Here is a 16,242-nt window from a genome sequence, read left to right on the forward strand (position 1 = left end):
GCTTGACACAAGACAAGGAACTATGCTCATAACTTCCAGTTTCATTTTTTAATGAGGTTGAGACTAGAAGAAACTATCCTCACACATTGATCATGGCTTCCAACTAGAAGAAAGACATGTCAATGGAAACACCTTGATCATGGCTTCCAAGAGGTCTTCATCAGAAGGAAGAATAGTTCTTTGGAAGGAACACATGTCAAGGGACTCAAAAGGGATAAGAACATCGTGTTCAAGTAATCCCATAGAGTTTTCCATGTCAATTACCGGATCGAAATCAAAGGAAGATGAGCAAACAGTGAGAGGCTCACTTACATCGGTAACTGAAAACATGGGACCAGTTGCCACATAATTAACCCGTGGCAGGGTAGATGCCACTTTAGAATCAGGAACATTTAGGGGTGACATATTATTGGTAGTCGAAACAAGACTAGGGAATGAAAGCTGGTCTACAGTCACAATACTGCCATTGTGAGGGAAAGACATCACGCGAAAGAGTGTCGATACGACAGCTTTCATTGCATAAACATAGTCTCGCCCAAGGAGTAAATTGAAATCCAAGGGACCTCGAACTACCATAAGATCAATACAGACAATTTTACCTTCCAAGATGATAGAAAACTTAGGAAGGATCCCTAAAGGTTCACTAATGGTTCTAATAAAAGCTTTCATATTCTGCGTAATAGGCGCAAGCTGAGGGGAACCCAAAGCTTTCCAAACAGTTGAGGATAAAATACTAACAGAAGCACCCTCATCTACCTGAGTACGATGTATGTCCCTACCACCAGCCTTGACAATGATTTGGAAAGGGATGGAGGAAGGAAGACGAGGTTCTGTCAGTCTATTCCAATCAAAGGAAAAGACCTCAGTGCTTGGAGGGGGCTTTATAGAAACAGGTGAAATGCCCCCCGGCATAGAAGAATCTGATGTAACAAGAAGAACCTGAGCGGTATGAAATTCACTCTCTAGATGGAAAGTGGGATCGACCGAACGTGAAATTGAATCGACCACTTGATCAACTAATTGATCATCAACCTGAGTGACATGAGTTTCACTCTCCAAAGGGAGAGTGTGATCGACTGTACTTGAATTTAGATCAATCACTCCGTCAGTTGACGGCAGGTTGGGAGAAAGTTTACGGTAACCAGTTGGAAATTCTTGCTGTGGAACAGTAAGTTTTTCCAACAATGTTGAGGCTTCATCCATGTGAGGGCAAATGTGAGTTTGATGACTCCCTTTGCATAACTTACAAGGAAACCTAACTTTACCCTTCTTCCCAGGAACCTGACTATCACTGGTTGATGGATCAACGGAAAGTTGATGAGATTTTTTTGACCATACTTCCAAGACCTTTGGAATACCAGGACAATTAACAAGGAAGTGGTCACCCTTACAGAGCCTGCAAGGGTATTTGGGTTTACGATGCATGTCGGAATTTTCCTCAACACAACTAACACTTACAACCATGGTTGGTTGGTTGACTTCTTTCTTATCTTGCTTCTTCTTCTTCTTCCCTTTCTTCTTCTTCTTAGCCTCCTGGTTACTAGCATCAAAGCTTTTACCAGGCGAAGAGGAAGAAATGGAGGAAGAAAAATTAGGCGAAGAAGGTAAAGGGTCAACAGAAGGTTGGTGATGTTGAGATGGTGAACTCTGTTGAGGTGAAGCATCCGGTTGAGGTGGAACAATTGGAGTACTTTGGGCCAACGAAGTTGAAAATAACCATATCGGTAATCCTATTGTAAATCAAGGTAATGACAAAGTAGCCATATAAGGAGGACCAACATTTCCAAAGTAAGGAAAAGTACTAGGATTCTCATTAGGAGGGGTTCCTAGGTTGATAAATTCCGGAACATTTTCCATTATATTCAACTTCAGTGAATTTTATTAACAAGTTTTAAAACTAAAATTAACAATTCACAATTCACACTTAACAACTAAAATTCACAATTCACACCTATGGTCTCTAAAAGTAAAAACAAACAAATTAACACGCGCTATCAAATCTAGGAGTCAAACCACACACAAACAGTAGCCTTCCGGACCGAAAACACTAGTTGGTGATTAAGCCCAACCTCGCAGAATCCAGTACAGAAATAGTGGGTGGAACAGTTACCCCGGCAACCTGCTTAATGAATAGACTGGACCAAGTTCCTCCACTTTAACCGTCTCGAGTGAAGTGAACCCCCCAGAAAATCCAAGTGAGTATAGCCGACGTCTGCTCCAGGTACAGTGGGACCTTCCCTCCACCGTCACCTCGGTAGAATCCTAAAGATAATGGCCACTAAGGTTACCAACCGCAACAAATGCACCTGGGGGAACAGTCTAAACCCCGACAGCACGCAAGGGCAGAGTAGCAAGCTCAATCCCCTTGCCGGCTCCTTGACAATAATCCAAGGTTTACCGACAAGTGACCCCTGGCTCCTCGACAATGATTAATCCGAGGTTTACCGTTTGTAATACGTGCGTGTCTGGCGTCGTTCCCAACGAGGGGGGAATGATCCCCTCACTGGTTCGGACACGAGCTCGTGCTTCTCCTTTAAGAGGAGCTTTCCCAGAGTGCAAGTGAGACAATTGGATTTATTCTATCACAAGATAAGCTACTTGTTTGGTTTTGTTGTCTTGGAGAGTTAATTACTCACCTACTCCAAGACACTAGCCTGATCTAAATTGGTGCTTCAGAGCCCTAGTAAATAAAAGTTACTAGATGAATTTTAATTAAGCGCCGTGTTATTAAGGCTGTTATTACTCAAATGGGTAAATGGATATGAAACCAATGGTGTTATGACCCGAATCAACTGAATGCAATCGAATATGATAATGCAATCCTTTCAATTCGATGAATCCTAACTAGAGTAAGGAGAGAGAGTTTCCATTCACTTCCAACAATGCAAAAAACTGATCACTAAGAGAAAATATATCAAATTCTCTAATGCACTAATTTCATCAAGAAAAACTAATGCAAATCAATTCCAAACCATTTTTTTTATCTTTATTTTTGTGTAAATTCAAATCAAAGAAAGCTGATCTAAATCTACGATTGATTTTTCAGAATGTAAACTATGCAATGGTAATCTAAGCACAATTCACTTGAAAAGTATGCAAATGTAATCTATGCACATTTTTCATTCATATTCTGAAAATGAGAATTCTAATTATGCAAATGTGATCTATGCAAGAGAATTCTCAAACACAAGATGATTCAACACAAGATGATTCTAATGTAATCCAAGAACCAATCAAGTGCAAGTCGAGAAAATTGGGTGAGAGTTCCAAAGATCATAAAATAAAAACACTCAAAGGCGATTAACACTCATACACAATTTAGCCCCCCTCGGCGAATGAGGGGGAATTTTTTTTGCAAAAACAAAAGAAAAAAGATGCAAAATTGTGAAAGGACTGAGAGAAACCTCCAAGTAATGACCAAAGGAAAACAAATCAAGAATTTCTCAAAAAAGAGACTCAAAACACCCAATTGATGAAAGCTTAGAGTAGAAATGCCAATGAAATAAGCTTAGGTGAAGATTCTGGGCAAGGGACTAAAGAATCTGGGCAGAAAAAACTAAGAAAAAGCAAAATCTAAGAGAAAAAATGCAAAAAATGGAATTTTCTTAAATTTTAGCAGGGGACGCAGGCAACCCGTTAAGACAGGTGCGGGCCCGCACTGTGCACACAACGACAGTGCGTCCAGGGACGCACTGTGCAATACTCAGAGGGTGCGTCCTACTGGAAAATTCAAGAAAAACTAAAATGAATCTAACCCTAAGCTAACCCACCCAGAGACAAAGTCACAGAGCCAAAACCAGAAAAATAAACCAATTTTCTCAAAGCAAAGTTCACACAAAAGAAAAGACTCTTCTCATCAATGGAATCTATCCCCAGTGGAGTCGCCAATTTGTCACACGGAATCAGTCAAGGGTGCGGACACAACTGACCTTCCTAGAAGTCTAAGACATTCTAATGACAAACAAAACAAACTGGAGCTATCCTTCTCTAAACATACATTATGATATGAGAAATCAAGTGTTTCGTTCTTACCTTTGTCCAAACGCTATTGTAGAAGTCCAAGCTTTGTTGATCTGGATGAGCTCCTCCTTTTCTCCAAAACCTGCAATCACCAACAGTCAAACAATTAAATAGCACCTGATTATAACATAAAACAAAGCATATTCAACACATAGACCAAGGAGTACATGAAATAACCCATAAACAACAAGTTATTGAGAAGAATGGACCAATTTGCATTAAAGGTAATCAAAAGGAACCATTACAACCCGAGCCTTGGTGTTGTGCAAGCTCCTTCCAGGGTCCACAAGAGTCTTCCTCTACTTTGACAAAGCTCACCCACTTCCAAATAGAGCAAGTAAAGATGGCAATCTCTCCTCACAAGCTTCTAAATGGGAGTCCTAATTCCTGCACCATTCACCCTTAGAAATCTAGAGCTTTCAACCTCCCTCCTTCTGGCCCAATGCCTGTATTTATAATGTTCAAGAGGAAGTTAATCAGGTCCACCATCAATGGGATAGTCCCCTCTTTGGATGGGATCACTCCCTTATTGATGGGATAAGTTCCTCTTTGGTAGGAGTGCATGAACCATCTGGAGGCGCTCAATACACGTCAAACAACCTTCTAGAATGCTCTAGAAATGACCACAAGTAAGTTTTTGAAGATAAAACTTGCGCATTTTAACCTTTTCAGAGGGACGCACCTGCCCCTTTAGATACAGAGCGTCCTTGGACGCAGACCTCATGAACAATAGGTGCGTACCCGCAGGCAAGGTTTGAGAGAACTTGTGTACCCAGAGATAAACACATTTATAAAGACTTTCTCTCTTTCTTGGAGTTTGACATGGATAGCAGAGGCATAAGACTTGCTTAAGAGGGTAGTATGACTGTTGATAGAGCCATACCAACTGTAAATAGCCATGGTGACATTTTTTAGTGTAACACATAGCTGAAGAGGTACAAGATAAAGTTTTTGACCACATTCTCGCATAACCTGTGCCAAGTTCGTTTCGTTCTCACAATTTCGGTGAGTATTCTCAAAACTTCACTCTAACGATGGTTCGTAGATTTATCCTTCCTTTTACAATCATTAATCCTCACATCCTCCTCTTCTATATGAATACACAACTTAGACTCTAAAAAAAGGTTTTTGTGTGGCTTATTACATGTGTATCATGCACTATATTATTAAATTGGAGAATCAGATCCTGTTGTGTGTGCTGAAGGGAGTTTTCGACTACATGACAAAGACAAGAGACGCTTAAAGCTTTCCATTCAATCATCTATTGTTAGATATGTGCCAGGAGGTTTCTCCTTTCCCATGTGACATTTTGTGCCTTGTTATAGCTGAGCATGAGCTTAATATATTGATTTATGAAATGGAAAATGAGCCACATCCTCTGGGCTGCATCCATACATCCATTTCTAAAGCCCTGCTGATGCAATCTGGCAATGAAAGCCAACAAAGGTGAATGGGAATACCATCGAATGAGTTTAACGACATCTTCGACAAGTATGTTATATGGATCTAGCATTGTCTCTCAATTGTTCGAGGATTGGGGATGTTATTGCAAATATTGTAAAGTAGGAAAGTGTTCCCTCTGCGGACAGAGGCAACCCCTCTAGCCCTAGAGTGGGTCTAGTCACAACAAAGACAAAACAACAATTGATTCCCTTAAATAGTCATCGTTGGAGGCCTACCTCAAACTGGTGGTTGATGAAGTTTCCGTTGCGCTGCTCCAACTTCTGTTTCTTTCTCCTCGATGAGCAATCAACTTGAAACACCACAAGAAAAAAACAAAGCACGTAACCGAGAACAACAATATTATATTTATTTACAAGGTCAAGAAATCATAAGCTATCAAGTAAATTGTACACAAGATATAGGAAATCATCATTGATTGTATTAAAATGAATCAAAATCAAAGCTTACAACCAAACCTTGACGTTGCAAGCCTTCTTCGAGGGTCCAACCAGTATGTTTCTTCAAGCATTCACTCTCAAGAATGGGTTTTCCAAATAGACAATATCTCTCTCTCACTCATGAGCCCTAATACAAGGTTAATGCATTCCACAACCTCTTACCAAAATATTAGCAATCCCACACTTGTCATGTCACTCGCACCAAAGCTATCTACTTAGTTTCAAAGCAAACTTAAAAGAACTAACCAACACTGCCCCAACTTAAGAACTAAAAAACTAGCAGATCATAATAATGGTGAGTGATTTTATAGGAGGAGTCTCCATGAAATGAGGAGGAGGGAGCTTATCTTCAAGGGAGGTTGCATAAAAGGTGGAACTACCATCCTAGAGGCAGAAAGGCGACCCAAATTGACCCAACAACTAGCTCTAGAAACATCCAGAAGGTTGACTGTTTGAATTAATTCGTCAAATCTGGATCGTCGCAAGTCATGAACTAAGGATCGACGATGACATCGCAAGGAGGCAATGCGTTTAGATGAATCATCGTGGTAAATAGCTGGAAGATTCGCGTTGAGCTCTAAAATCGCACCGTCGCGAGAAACACGTGTACACCGACAATGGTGTCGCGACGAGACAGTTCATGACAAGGGATCGTCGCACCTTTTAATGTCTTATTAGCGACGATGCAAAAACTTAGGAAAAAGGGTCAGTTCTTCAGCATCAGAGAGAACTGTTTAATCTTTTTGCATAAGTGGGAAGATATAGACATGTGTATTTGATACATGACATAGTAGAGGGACTGAGATGAGGACAATGACAAATTACTGTGTAACAAATATGTAACGATGCCATTCAACAATAGTTTTTTATTTACAAGAGAGTCCCAAATGGTGATTTACTAACAACGACTCTATCTTTCTTTCCTCTCGAATTTTGTTTCTATTAATGATTATAAATATGGAATTTTTTCCTTTTCTTCCCTAAGTTAAGGCCTTGGTTGTCCTCTCCAAAAACAGTATGTGGTAATTTTTTAAATATGACAATTAACAATCTTTAGTTCAATGAAACATTTTTTGTATTTTAACAATAAATTCGATGGTCTACATTATATATCTATCTAACGAGTCTTTTTCAATTTATTTTTATTTATATTTCGAAAATCTTCTAATTAGCTTTTTAACTTACACAGTGCTAAGTTTTTGAGAAGAAAATTACTCTCTCTCTTTTTTATTTTTATTTATTTATTTATTTTTATTATCAAAATTATATATTTTGTAACAAATATTGCATATAAAATATTTCAAAAATTTAAAGTTTGAGTAAAAATGTTTTCAAAACTTTGAAAAACCAAGCGTTTCTAATAAACATTAGAAATTAATGGCATTTTTATAAATAGCTTACATGTTTTAATTTAACAGTTTAATTGTGGTTTTTTCATGTTAATAACTTAATCATTAATGAATACTTTTAAAAAATTATGAAAATTTTCTGTTTTAAAAGAAAATATTTTAAAAATTCAAAGTGTGGTTAAAAATGTTTTCAAAATTCAAAATTTGGCTTAAAATATTTTTAAAAAATTTCATAAAAATTAAACATTTTTGATAATATATTCAACATTTAGTGCTATTTTTATTTATAATATATATTTGTTAATTTATCATGTTAGTTTTTCTTTTAATGAACATTTTTATTAGTGTTAATGAATATATAGATTGTTAAATATTTTTTTAATTAATATAATTAAATTAGTTTTTAAATTTGTGATATATAATTTTAAAATAAAAACTAACTATTTTATAACTACTATTCTTATTTTATATATTTAAATTATAAATATATTAAATAATTAATTTAAATTCTTTGACAAATAAGGAAAGAAAAGAAAATATTATTCAAACCAACTTTGTATGGCATTCTATTTTTCATGGTCTCAAAGGACTTGTTATTGGACAATCAAATATCGTTATTTAATTAAGTTTGATTTTTTTTTAAATAGTTTATTGTTTTACTCAAATACAAGTAACAAATATCTAATTACAAATTATTCATGACAATGTAGGTACTATTTATACAATAAAAGGGAGGTATATATAATTTATTGTATATGTACAAATATTGATGGCCCACATATTATTATAGACATTGAAAAAATGTTTATTACCATTTTGTTTAATGGAAAATGATAAAATATGAGTGAAATATATGTGTGTACAAATACATAGTAGTATATAATTTTTGTCCTTTTAATTATAATTTTACTATGATCAACAAAAATTACATATATGAGATTTAATATTTATAAAAGAGTCTCAATGAGACTATATATATATATATATATATATTTTAAATGAATACTTCATTCTAGTTTAATAGAACATGAAAAACTACAACCATTATATTCGTTATACAAACATAGAGCTAATATGTTATCTTATTATCCCAAACAAAAACACTTATAGCCTTGACATAAACACTATCTAAATGCACATATATGAAAGTTACATATACTAAAGTGCACATACATGGAGGTTATGATATACCTGGAAGATATGTGCATATAAAGAAGTTTCGCATATATGAAAGATATGCGCATATACTAAAGTGCACATACATGGAGGTTATGCCTATATAAAGAAGTTGCACATATACCTGGAAGATATGTGCATATAGAGAAGTTTCGCATATATAGAAGATATGCACATATCTTCCGCATATGTACAATTTCTGTATATGTGCAATTTCCATATATGGAAGTTGTGCATATACGGTAGATGCAAGATGTGCATATACAGAAGATACACACATATAAGAAAGTTGCGCATATCTTCAACTCTCAGACTGGATGGATTGAATGTGTTAGTCATGCATGCATGTCAGTTGCATGTGTGTCTCTTACACTTAAATACTTGTTGCATTGGATTGATGATGTATTAGGGTTGTAGTATGGTTATCATGGAGAATTTGATGTTGATTTCATGAAGAGTATTTGTCATGAGCATGTGACAGGTTACATATGGTTACATTTCACTTACATGTTGCTTTTACGTCGCCTACTTATATCCTTGTATGTTAGTTTACTTTGGAATATTTTGATTACATGTATCAGTCTTATAGGTTGATTGCAAGAACTGATCAATTATGTTCAACTACATGCGTTTATGCGTATTTGTAGTTGGTTAAGCATTTCTTATGCAAATCGTCGGTTGCATGTAGTAATGTGTATAATAGAGTAATGGTTGTTGTCATGCATAAGGTCATAGCATATTGTTGATATGGCCTTGCATTAAAGTTTCACATACATGGAGCTTATGTGTATATACAGAAGTTGCACATACATGGAAGATATGTGCATATAGAAAAATTTTGCATATACAAAGGATATGCGCATATCTTCTGTATATGCATAATTTCCGTATATGCAAAATTTCCATATATGGAAGTTGTACATGTACAATAGATGCACATACATAAAATAGGTACATATATAGAAGATATGCACATATAAGAAAGTTACGCATATACGGAAGATATGCGCATATCTTCCGTATATGCATAATTTTTGTATATGGAAGTTGCACATATACGGTAGATGCACATATATAAAAGACGTGCATATACAGAAGATATGCACATATAATAAATTTACGCATATACGAAATATGTGCTCATATACGGAAGTTGCGCATATATGGTAGATGCACATATACAAAAGATGGACATATACGAAAAATATGCGCATATATTGCGTATATGCACAATTTCCGTATATGCGCAATTTTTGTATATGGAATTTGCATATATACGGTAGATGCACATACATAAAAGACGTGCATATACGGAAGATATGCACATATAAGAAAGTTATGTATATACGGAATATATGCACATATCTTCCGTATATGCACAATTTCCATATATGCACAATTTCTATATATGGAATTTGCGCATATACAAAATTTATGTATACACGGAAAATATGCAGGTATCTTTTTTATATGCATAATTTTCGTATATGTGCAATTTATGTATATGGAATTTGTACATATACGATGAATATACATAAACGACGTGCATATAAGGAAGATATGCACATATAAGAAAGTTAGGGATATACCGAAGATATGCGCATATCTTTCGTATATGCACAATTTCCGGCGCAATTTCTATATATGGAAATTGCGCATATACGAAAATTGTGCATATACAGAAGATATGTACATATCTTCCGTATATACATAATTTTCTTATATGTGCACATTTCCGTATACGCGCAATTTTTGTCTATGGAAGTTGCACATATACTATAGATTCACATATATAAACGACATGCATATATGGAAGATATACACATATAATAATGCTACGCATATACGGAAGATATGTGCATATACGGTAGTTGCGCATATACACTTGATGCACATATACAAAAGATGCACATATATGGAAGTTATATATATTAAAGTTTCACATTCATGGAGGTTATGTATATATATGGAAGTTGCACATATACTTGGAAAATATGTGCATATAGAAAAGTTTTGCAATATACAAAAGATATGCGCATATCTTCCGTATATACACAATTTCTGTAATGCAAAATTTCCATATACGAAAGTTGCACATGTACGGTAGATGCACATACATAAAAGACGTACATTTATGGAAGATATTCACATATAAGAAAGTTACGCATATACGTCTTTTATATATGTGCATCTACCATATATGCGTAACTTCCATATACACAATTTTTGCATATATAGAAGATATTCGAATATCTTCCGTATATGCACAAATTTTGTATATGGAAGTTACGCATATACCGTAGATGCACATATATAAAAGACGTGCATATACGAAAGATATGACATATAAGAAATTACGCATATATGGAATATATGCGCATAAACTGAAGTTGCGCATATATGGTAGATGTACATATACAAAAGATGGACATTATGAAAAATATGCGCATATATTGCGTATATGCACAATTTCCGTATATGGAATTTGCGTATATACGGTAGATGCACATATATAAAAAACACGCATATACGGAAAATATGCACATATAAGGAAATTATGTATATACGGAAGATATACACATATTTTCCGTATATGCACAATTTCCATATATGCACAATTTCTGTATATGGAATTTGCACACATACGAAATTTATGTATATATGGAAAATATGCACATATCTTCTATATATGCACAATTTTCGTATATGTGCAATTTCTGTATATGGAATTTGCCCATATATGATGCAGATACATAAACAACGTGCATATACGGAAGATATGCACATATAAGAAAGTTAAGAATATACGGAAGATATGCACAGATCTTCTGTATATGCGTAATTTCCATATACAGAAATTGCGCATATATAGAAATTGTGCATATATGGAAGATATGTGCATATCTTCCGTATATACATAACTTTTTTATATGTGCACATTTCTGTATACGTGCAATTTTTGTATATGGAAGTTGTGCATATACTGTAGATTCACATATATAAAAGACATGCATATACAGAAGATATACACATATAAGAAAGTTACGCATATATGGAAGATATGTGCATATACAAAAGTTGCGCATATACAAAAGATGCACATATACAAAAGTTATATATACTAAAGTTTCACATAAATGGAGGTTATGTGTATATACAAAAGTTGCACATAGCACATATACCTGGAAGATATGTGCATATAGAAAAATTTCGCATATACAAAAGATATGCGCATATCTTTCGTATATGCACGATTTTCATATATGAAAAATTTCCATATATGGAAGGTGCACATGTACGGTAGATGCACATACATAAAATATGTACATATATGGAAGATATGCATATATAAGAAAGTTACGCATATACGGAAAATATGCACAATTTTTGTATACGAAAGTTGCGCATATACGGAAGATATCTTCCGTATATGCACAATTTCCATATATGCGCAATTTTTGTATATGAAAGTTGCGCATATACGGTAGATGCACATATATAAAAGATGTGCATACACGGAAGATATGCACATATAAGAAATTTACGCATATACGGTAGATGCACATATACGAAAGATATGTGCATATATTGCGTATATGCACAATTTCTGTATATGTGCAATTTCCGTATATGGAATTTGCACAAATAAGAAATTTAAGTATATACGGAAGAGATGCGCATATCCTCCATATATGCACAATTTCAATATATGCATAATTTTTGTATATGGAATTTGTGCATATACAATGCAGATACATAAACGACATGCATATACGGAAGATATGCACATATAAGAAAGTTACAGATATACCGAAGATATGTGCATATCTTTCGTATATGCACAATTTCCGTATATGCACAATTTCTGCATATAGAATTTAAGCATATACGATGCAGATACATAAAAGACGTGTATATATGGAAGATATGCACATATAAGAAAGTGACAGATATATAGAAGATATGCGCATATCTTCCGTACATGCACAATTTCCATATATGTACAAAAATGCAGTCTCTATATAGGCGCAACCTTTGTATATACACGTCTTCTATATATACGTAACTTCCGTACCCAAAAATGTTATCTGTTAATTTTAATAATATTTCAAGCCCACTAAGCCGAGTTTTACAAAGTTTTCCTCTGTTAAAATATGTTTGTAATATTAAATGAAAATCAACCCCCTGATTGCCATGGCCTCTCCTACGCCGATACGATTGTGATTTGGTCTCGATTCCTCTGCGATCCTTTTCTAAATTCAGAGCTCATGTAATTCCTATATATCCGATATGAAGCTCTGTCCTCCCTATTCGGTCTCCCCACACCTGATCACTCCTACATTCCTTTAATCCTTTGTTTTGTCTCCAATTTTCAAAATTTTCCCCTGTTTATTCGGTAGCATAAATACAACAACAAGACATGGATGTGACAGCAAGTCAGAAAATGATGCAACAGGAAGGAAACAAAATACTTATGACTAGCTCAAACTTTTCCAGAATAACATGCAAGGCTTTAATCTCTCAAATTTTTAATTCTCCAAAGAGCATATTATTGTCCACAAATTGCTGGTGTGTCGCTGAGAGATCAGTTTCTGGGATCTTTTTTCTTTTATGTGACCCTCTCACTTTGCCTCTTGAAGAAAATGGACCAAGTCTTCTATTGTGATAATAAACAAGAATGGGGATAAGGAAGCGCCTTACCTCAAGCCTTGGATGGAATGGAATTTCCTTGAGGGAGATCTGTTGAGAATAATAGAAAAGAAAGGGGTTATTACCATGGATCTAATCCATCATATCCACTCTTAAGAAAATACAATGGTTGCCAACATCTGAAAAAGGAATTGCCAATTTAAGTGATCATATGCTTTGGATAAGTCTAATTTCATCAACATCCCTGTCCTTAATCGAGATTTCAAAGAGTGAGGTATTTCATGAGCCAAGATTATGCCATTAAGGATTTGTTGCCCCACTATAAAGTTTGTTTGTTTTGACCTAATTATGATGGATGGATCTACAAAGTGGTTGGTTCCAGATGGATCTACAAAGTAAATGTAACAACCCTCGTGAAAATTCCATGTAATAAATGTTAAAAACAATAACCACGGATGAATGGGACACATATTCCAAGCTGAATGTTGGGAAAGACATCCTATGGGTGTTCATTTCGTTGTTGATGGCTAGGGAAATTGGAAAATGAAGTGACATGAGGAAACAATGGTTCATGGCGATTCTCATATAAGTAAGATATCCCTACACTTAACTCTGTTGTTTACACCTGTAGGTTACATGTCGATGATATGTTTGATGAAATTCCTGTCATGGCTAGTAGGGGTATGGTTAAGGCCTTGATCAACTATTTACTTTTGCATCATTGTTTCCCTGTACTTTACTTAATTATGAGCTTTCATTCCATTCTGGGCAGTGGCCTAGGCTTTGGGCCTGAAAAAGTGGCTCAAATCTTGGAGTCGCTGGCACATAATTGGTAAGTTTCATCCATAGTCGCTGGCATGCAGGCCTATGAGAGTGACTTTAGGTCTCTGGTCGCTCCCTTGCCCATAGCATGAGAGCGACTGAACCTTAAATTGTCAAGAACAATAGTGGGACCTCGGAACAGGTTGTCTGAGTGGTTGACTTATCTCCCGAGGGTTCTGTTGATAGTGTTGGATGGCTATGTGTGACATCTTCTTTCTCCAATCCCCGCATGTCCACCCACACATACACAACTTCCTTCTCTTCCGCTGCAACCCGCCCCTAACGGCATCCTCTGTTCTGCTAGACGCACTAAGGAAAGGATTATCGAGATCTGATTAAGGCCAAACCCCAAGCTCTCAGACGATAAAATGGATTTGTTACATGGAAAAATAAAAGAAGGGTTCAAACCTTAATAGTGATATAATAAGCCTAACGAGGACGAAATTCGAAGGAGTATTACAATGCTCACCCCTAAACATATTAGACAAACCCCCGTTGCGCATTTCAGAAGCCTGACAGTTTTGTTTGTCATTCTGAATCCATGAATCGTCCTCAGGCCTGTATTTCGTTGTAGCTTACTCTTCCCACCAGTTGGTGCAGTTATTCCATTACTCCCACATTCCACTGCACTTTGGGACACAGACCCTTATAGCATCTCAAACGAGCTCAAATATTAAATATTGGGCTACATCTCTGAATTGGAACACCGACAGATTTCAAGACACTCACAGACCCGTTAAGTTCCCAATCGAGATTGGGAGCAACGTCTGTAGAGTGGAGCACGACCTCTAACAAAGACTTTGGAGGCTTGTAAGGTTACCCACCAAAAATTCAACTAACGCGCGGGTTAAATTTGAAATTCAAATAAGCGCGAGGATGCAATAAAATTGAAATTCAAAATGTCGACAAGGAGAAACATTGAGTTAATGTTGCTGTCTTGTGTGAATATATTACAAACTTAAATGCGCCAACAGGGAGTAACATGCATGCGTCACATCTCAGATGCGCCTCCGGATGCATAATCTGCATTAATTACATTGAAGAGTGGAGCTTGCCGGAGGTAGAGTGATCGAGTTGCCGGAAAGTCCATGGACATGTATGGCACTCATGGATATGTAGCATCCCTGCGGATGCAGGAGTGTCATGTCACATGTACTTCGCGGTGCATTAATAAACCTATAGGGGTGGAAATAGGCATTGCCATGAAATGGTCAATGCTGTACTTGGAATTATGCATAACGAAGGCAAAAATACATTTTATATAGATTATATTTCTTATCACCATTCTCATTTGTCTTTGAAAATCGAGGCAAATATGTTTTATAAAATTTATTGACACTCAAAGCTGATGATATGCGTTGGCAGCAACCTTTATTTTAATTTTAATGTTTTCTCTCACTAATGGCTACTAAATTAGTGATTTTTTATTTATGTTTTATAAAATTTATGGGGACACACAAAGTTGATATGCGTTGGCAGCCACTTTTATTTTAATGTTAATGTTTTCACTAACTGAGGGCTACTAAATTAGTGATTTTTTATTTATTTTTATTGAGTCGAATCTTTATTGAAAATTTAAATATTGGTTTATTTTTTCTCGTTAAACTACTATTCTATTATTTACAGGAACCAAAAAAACAATTACATACACAGTGCCATATTACTAGAGGCTAAACTGTAGCACTCTGGAGTGGGAAAAATAAAAAAGACCGCCCTCGCAGGGGCACCATATCTATTCAAACCAACCCACGCAGGGGCCCTGAACCACAAAAGAGCAACCATATGAAAACTAGTTTTCCCTCACAGGGGCTCTGGACCAAGAGTGTTCATCCCACGCAGGGGCAACAAAAGACCATCAGCAGTATCCCTTTCGGGCATTGCAAATACAACAAGAACAGAAATTGAACCGACATTACATAAACAGAAAGCTAAAACAAGACCTGAGCAACGCTGGAGTGTGCAATGCTGGACAGCTAATCTTCAGGCTCCTCCTCGACCACCTCGCACCAGCCATATTTCTCCCTTTCCTCTGCAGACGGATAGGGAGCCTGCACCGTTTGAGGCTGATGAAGGTTGGCAGCCTGCTCTGGTGCCTCCGCTGGCTTCCCCTCAACATTCTTCGAACTCTCACCTGGGTGCTTCCCTTTGCTGCAATGACCATCGCCATCATTCTGAGAATCCTCAAGGAAGAGAACTGAAACGTGGGCATTAATACGGGGCTTGTTATGAGAGCTACTGAAGGTAAAAATGGCAGAGCCAAAGGTGGGCAAGGGTGCTGGGTCAGAATCTGGGCTACTAGAGTCCATGAATTGGCTGGTTTGGAG

This window comes from Pinus tabuliformis, chromosome 1_1 (genome assembly GCF_031772625.1).
Source record: "Pinus tabuliformis cultivar Carrire ecotype Pingquan chromosome 1_1, CPIR1, whole genome shotgun sequence".
NCBI classification, from domain to species: domain Eukaryota; kingdom Viridiplantae; phylum Streptophyta; class Pinopsida; order Pinales; family Pinaceae; genus Pinus; species Pinus tabuliformis.